This window comes from Olea europaea, unplaced genomic scaffold, assembly GCF_002742605.1.
Source record: "Olea europaea var. sylvestris unplaced genomic scaffold, O_europaea_v1 scaffold2350, whole genome shotgun sequence".
Taxonomy (NCBI): Eukaryota; Viridiplantae; Streptophyta; class Magnoliopsida; order Lamiales; family Oleaceae; genus Olea; species Olea europaea.
In genome coordinates, this window is record NW_019241622.1 from 48,603 (window position 1) to 55,692 (window position 7,090).

The window sequence follows — 7,090 nt, forward strand, 5'->3', positions numbered from 1 at the left end:
ACCTCATTAACATTCTAATTAAACAAAACCAAAATGTAAACATAAAAATGTAAATGTAAATTCCAAATCGTCATTTCCATAAAATTCATACAATAAACTCGAAACGTAACTAATTTAGCTTTAAAAAGCATGAACTTTCAAAACCCGATTGCAGTTACCCAATAAAAGTAGCTACTTTCACAAACCTAAATAAAAACAGATATTAAATGTAACCAAAAAGAAAAAAACAAGGATATATGAAAGACAGGGGCATTGACTGGGTAGTAAATGATTGAAGAACAGGGGTATGAATTATTGAGAAAACAATATGAAGGTATTGTTGTATAACTCTAGTAGAAGAAATTGTTTACCTGTCTATGATTGAATTGCTTTCTCACCTCATACTGTAGTTGCCTTCTCAAGATCTCTCCCCTTCGAAGGTTTCAAGAACTCAAATTTTTGAGAAAGAATAAGGGAATCTGGTAAGGTTTCATTTGGTGTGGAGAGATAAAGCACGCATGAAGTGAGAGAGAGCAATAGCCACTTTAAGGGGAATTTTAGTGAACCGCCTTCATAAATTATTATTCAAATGGTTGGTAAACATTTTGACCAATATTATTTTTTGGTTAACTAAATCGAAAGAACCCAATGAAAAAATGATAGTGATTGTGTGCAGAAATGGAGAAGCAGAGAGGCATCGCTGTAGCGTGTGAAAATGGGGAAAAAGTAAACAGAAAATGATTGAAGATAATACGACGTTGTTTTTGCTCTCACGATAAAAAAAAAAAAAAAGCAAAGAAAATTTGCTACAGTGTGATATATATGCTAAATAATTGACAAATTAATAAAACTCTCAATGTATTTTGATTCAATAATCAAGAGTTACGTATCCGTGAAATGAGGAAAATTAAATAATTTAACAAATTAAAGAACAAAAAAAAAAAAAAAAATTGCAGACAAAAATAAAAAACTCCAAAAAGTTATAATAAAATTTTTAAAATTAAATTGAAATAATTTAAATTTAAAATAATTTAAATTTAATTAAAATTTAAAAAAGTTATGTTTTATCATAAAATGAAAAAAAATTTAAATCGAAACAAATTATTTATAATACGAAGAAAAAAATTAAAAAAATTAAATATATATGTATATGGTCAAACTCTTTTTTTATCTATCCATTTTGTAGGATTTAGCTCAAAAGAATAGAAGTTAGAATTTTTTAAAGTATGGAAGCTGTAAATGGTAACGATAATTTTTTTGTTTTTGCAGTTGTAGATGTAAAGTTGAAACTTTGTGTTAGTTTATTTATAAAAGAAAAACGGAGACATAATGACTTAATAAATATTTTAACGTTGGGTATACGATGTTGGAAGGACGATGTTAAATTATTTATGTGTCCATATGTCAGTTGTAAAAAAGGAAGTATAGATGAGATAAACTAAAAAAAAAAAAAGACAGAATATTGAAATATTTTTTCCTGTTGTCAAACCAATTTCCAAACCGGTTAAGTTATTTAAAAGTAAAATAAGAGATTACACTATCTAAAAGATAAAAAATTACTTATAAGTAAAAAAATCACTTCGAGTTATTTAAAATAAAAAACTTATAATTGTAAAAGTTACTTATAGATAAAAAAAATATTAATCCCTCATTCTCTTACAATTGCAAAAGCTACTTATATAAAAAAAAAATGTGAACTTAAAATTTTTTTAGTGTAAATATTTGGATATATTTAGTTTTTAAAATTAAATATTAATAAAAGATTAAACTATCTACAATGTAAAAAGTTACTTATAAGTAAAAAATTACTTCAAGTTATTTAAAAGTAATAAAAAAATTATAATTGTAAAAGTTACTTATAGGTAAAAAATATTAACTTCAACATTTTTAAGTAAATATTTAGATACATTTAATTTTTTTAAATTAAATATTAATAAAAAATGTACTTCAAATAAAAGTAAAAAAAAAAAAAAGTGGATAAACCTCTGTGCACGGAAGTTGGATATCAAATGAAGTCAAAATATTACATTCTTAATATCATTTTGAAGTACTCATGGCAGAGTATTGCACGACGTTAACGGTGCGTGAAACGACTAATCGTAGCAAATGTTACGAGACATCAAAATAGGCATTTTCAAACTATATTTCGAAATTTTCGATAATAAGCTAACTTTAAAAATTCATTGACGATCGTTTGTATGTGTTAAAAAATGCGTATAAGTCGTTTTTTCTTAAAAAAAATCAATTATTTTATTACTATTTATTATTTTTTCGTAACAATTTTCTCAATACATCATTTTGCTCAAAAAAATTATGTGGTATGATGTAAATTTTTTTCTCCATGTACGGAGTGAATATGTTTTTTTTTTTTACATTTTATTTACAATAATTTTTTTTATTAATATAATTTTAAAAATTTAAATATATAATATATGATTGATAGTTAATAGCGTGAGAATTAAGAGAAAGAGTATGGTGTGTCAAATTCAAAGTAAGAGAAAAATATTGTAGTGGACAATGGCGTGCGACAAAATTCCTACAGTATTTTTGAATAGAAATTTTCATGTTGTCAAATCAGTTCCTAAACCGGTTAAGTTATTTAAAAGTAAAAGAAGAGATTATACTATCTAAAAAAAAATTACTTATAAGTAAAAAAAATTACTTCAAGTTATTTAAAATAAAAAACTTATAATTGTAAAAGCTACTTATAGGTAAAAAAAAAATATTAATCCCTCATTCTCTTATAATTACAAAAGCTACTTATATAAAAATAAATGTGAACTTAAAATTTTTTTAGTATAAATATTTAGATATATTTAGTTTTTAAAATTAAATATTAAACTATCTAGAACGTAAATAGTTACTTATAAGTAATAAAATCACTTTAAGTTATTTAAAAGTAATAAAAAAATTATAATTGTAGAAGTTATTTATAGGTAAAAAAATATTAATTTCAACATTTTTAAGTAAATATTTAGATACATTTAAATTTTTAAATTAAATATTAATTAAAAAATGTACTATAGATAAATGTAAAAAAAAAAAAAAAAAAAGTGCATATTGGTGTAAGGACTCCCCGCATGCATAAACCACGGAGGTTACGGAGGTTTGCTAATTTTTTTTAAACTTATGTTTTTTTGTTCATTTTCAGACTCATTACGGGATATTAAATGAAATCGAAATATTACATTCTTAATATTATTTTGAAATTCTCGCGGTATAGTGTTGTACGTCGTTAACGGTTTGTGAAACGGCTAATCGTAGCAAATGTTACGGGACGTCAAAATGGGCATTTTCAAACTATATTTTGAAATTTTCGATAATAAGCTAACTTTAAAAATTCATTAACGATTGTACAATAGTCGAATCGATAAATATTTTACATTCTCTCAAAACTCATTTCAAGAACTATATCATAAATATATCGAATAATCTAAATGAGTATCGAAATAGTCAAACGAACATTAAACGTATGTGTTAAAAAATGCGTATAAGTCGTTTTTCTTAAAAAAAAAATCAATTATTTTATTACTATTTATTATTTTTTTGCAACAATTTCTCAATACATCATTTTGCTTAAGAAAAATTATGTGGTATGACGTAAATTTTTTTCTCCATGTACGGAGTGAATGTGTTTTTTTTTTAACATTTTATTTACAATAATTTTGTTTATTAATATAATTTTAAAAATTTTAATATATAAGATATGGTTAATAGTTAATAGCGTGAGAATTAGCAGAAAGAGCATGGTGTGTCAGATTCAAAGCAAGGGAGAAATATTGCAGTAGACAATGACGTGTGACAAAATTCCTACAATATTTTTAAATAGAATTTTTCATGTTGCCAAACCAATTTCCAAACCGGTTAAGTTATTTAAAAGTAAAAGAAGATATTACACTATCTAAAAGATAAAAAATTGCTTATAAGTAAAAAAATCATTTCAAGTTATTTAAAATAAAAAACTTATAATTGTAAAAGCTACTTATAGATAAAAAAAAATATTAATCCCTCATTCTCTTATAATTGCAAAAGCTACTTATATAAAAAAAATGTGAACTTAAAATTTTTTTAGTATAAATATTTAGTTATATTTAGTTTTTAAAATTAAATATTAATAAAAAAGATTAAACTATTTAGAACGTAAAAAGTTACTTATAAGTAAACAAATCACTTCAAGTTAATTAAAAGTAATAAAAAAATTATAATTGTAAAAGTTACTTATAGGTAAAAAATATTAACTTCAATATTTTTAAGTAAATATTTAGATATATTTAATTTTTTTAAATTGAATATTAATAAAAAAATGTATTACAAATAAAAGTAAAAAAAAATACATAAATCTCCGTGAGGTTTCTGCAAATTAAAATTTTTTTAGCTTATATTATTGTGTTCATTTTCAGACTCATTACGGGATATCAAATGAAATCGAAATATTACATTCTTAATATCATTTTGAAGTACTCGCAACATGGTATTGCAAGTCATTAACAGTGCGTGAAACAGCTAATTGTAGCAAATGTTACGGGATGTCAAAATAGGCATTTTCAAACTATATTTCAAAATTTTTGATAATTAGTTAACTTTAAAAATTCATTGACGATTGTGTGATAGTCGAATCGATAAATGTTTTCCATTCTCTCGAAACTCATTTCAAGAACTATATCATAGACACATCGAATGATCTAAATGAATATCGAAAATAGTTAAATGGACGTTAAACGTATGTGTTAAAAAATGCGTATAAGTTGTTTTTCTTTAAAAAAAATCAATTATTTTATTACGATTTATTATTTTTTCGCAACAATTTTCTCAATACATCATTTTGCTCAAAAAAATTATGTGGTATGACGTAAAAAAAATTTTCCATGCACGGAGTGAATATGTTTTTTTTTTTGCATTTTATTTACAATAATTTTGTTTATCAATATAATTTTAAAAAATTAAATATATAAGATACGGTTGATAGTTAATAGCGTGAGAATTAGGGAAAAGAGTCCTACAGTATTGTTGAATAGAATTTTTCCTGTTGCCAAACCAATTTTCAAATCGGTTAAGTGTGAAAACGAGTGTGACAAAAATGAACAGTAAATCCTCATTCTCTCTTTATGGTAGTGTATGTATATATATATTCCTTATTAAATTCATTTATTTAAACATTATAGATCAATACAAATTTTATATATCACCCACTATAAATACATTCCTAATACAATTTTGAAAATTACTATACTCATCCGATCACTATTAATATCTAATGTGGTTCTTTTTATTTTCTATATTATTATGTCAGTACTTTAATATTTAGTTATAGAGGTTAACAGATCACTTTTCTTGAATTTATAGGATTCTCTCAAGAGTATAATGAACAACCAAACAATTTTTCTCCTAGAATTATATATTAATTAATTATTTTTTCGTTTATATGCTCATAATTTTGGCTGTTTGTGTTTCGGTAGATAATTTTAATTTTGTTTCCTTCTATAATATAAGAATATTAAGACAGATATATTTTCATCCGTCAAATTAATACTTAGAAAAGTATTAAAAAAAATAAGATTCTATTTTTCATATCATGAAAGAAATATAACTCTAATAATGTGTGTGTGTGTGCGCGCTTTTTAATTTCCATTGAAAAAGATATTTTATGATTAGAGTTAAAGATGATATTTTGTATATGATTATAAGAATTTTAGTTAGGGGTATTTGATTTCCATTTTTCGTAAAATACATTTTTATCTTTCATCTTTTCAACAACACATTTTTCATTAAAATAATATTACACACAAAAAACAAATTTTTTTTTTCTTTTTTAACCACACATTCTCTATTAATGTACTATTTCAAAAAATACATTTTTAAATAAGAATGGGACTCAAACACGACCTTAAACACATACTTTAAAAGAATATAAGAATGTTTAAAAGAATTTTTATGAAAATAAATATTAGTGAATGAATTTATAATATTATGTTTTTATTTAATTTTATATGGGTAATTGGCACAAAATGTTCTTACCTTTCAAGTTTATTGTGAAAAATGTTCATACCTTTCATTTTTGACATTTTTCGCCCTTACTTTCTACATTTCTTTGCACTGAACATTCTTTTCACCAAATTTTAACGTAAAATGACCAAAATACTCTCCTATTTAAATAAAATAAAAAATAAATAACAATTTTACTCCTAAATATTTTAAAAAGTGCAAGTGAATCTAAATAATTATTAAAAAGCCTAATAGCATAAAGCGTACCTACGTTTGGCCTATAGTGTGTAAAACGTCCATACGTTTCAAATTGGTGCAAAAGGACATTTTCCGCAGTGAAACGTGGAAATATGGATGGAAATGCAAAAAAAAGAAAAAAGGTAGGGACGTTTTTCGCAAGAAGTGTCAAACTTAGGGATTTTTTTGCTATTAGGCTTTATTAAAAATAACCAAAAAAAAAAACTCTCTTCTTTTCTTCTCCAAATGGAACTGCCACGCTAGAAGTGAAAAAACTCCGACCAATAATCACCCAAATCGCTGAATCTCCATACCGCCGAACCATCTGTTGATATTTTAAGACCATGAAGATAGTCGCCTTAGTGAGTATAGTCGATTGGTGTGTTAGAAATGACATGGGTCTCTCTGAAACAGGTGATGCCACCGGTATTTACATTCAAGAGTTGGGTATTTTGGTTTGCAATTCCAAACAAATTTATTGTAATGAAGGTTTCAAGGTTGGATGTTGGATGATATGTGTATAGAGAAGTGAGGGTTTTTCGGTGATATGGTGGTCCAACAATTTGGGTGGTTGTTTGTTGGAGTTTTTTTGCTTTTAAGGTGGCTTACCCATTTGGAGAAGAAGAGAAGGGAGAGTTTTTTTTTTTTTTTTTTTTTTTTTATTTTTTTTTTTTTTTTTTTTTATTTTTTTTTTTTTTTTTTTTTATTTTTTTTTTTTTTTTTTTTTATTTTTTTTTTTTTTTTTTTTTATTTTTTTTTTTTTTTTTTTTTATTTTTTTTTTTTTTTTTTTTTATTTTTTTTTTTTTTTTTTTTTATTTTTTTTTTTTTTTTTTTTTATTTTTTTTTTTTTTTTTTTTTATTTTTTTTTTTTTTTTTTTTTATTTTTTTTTT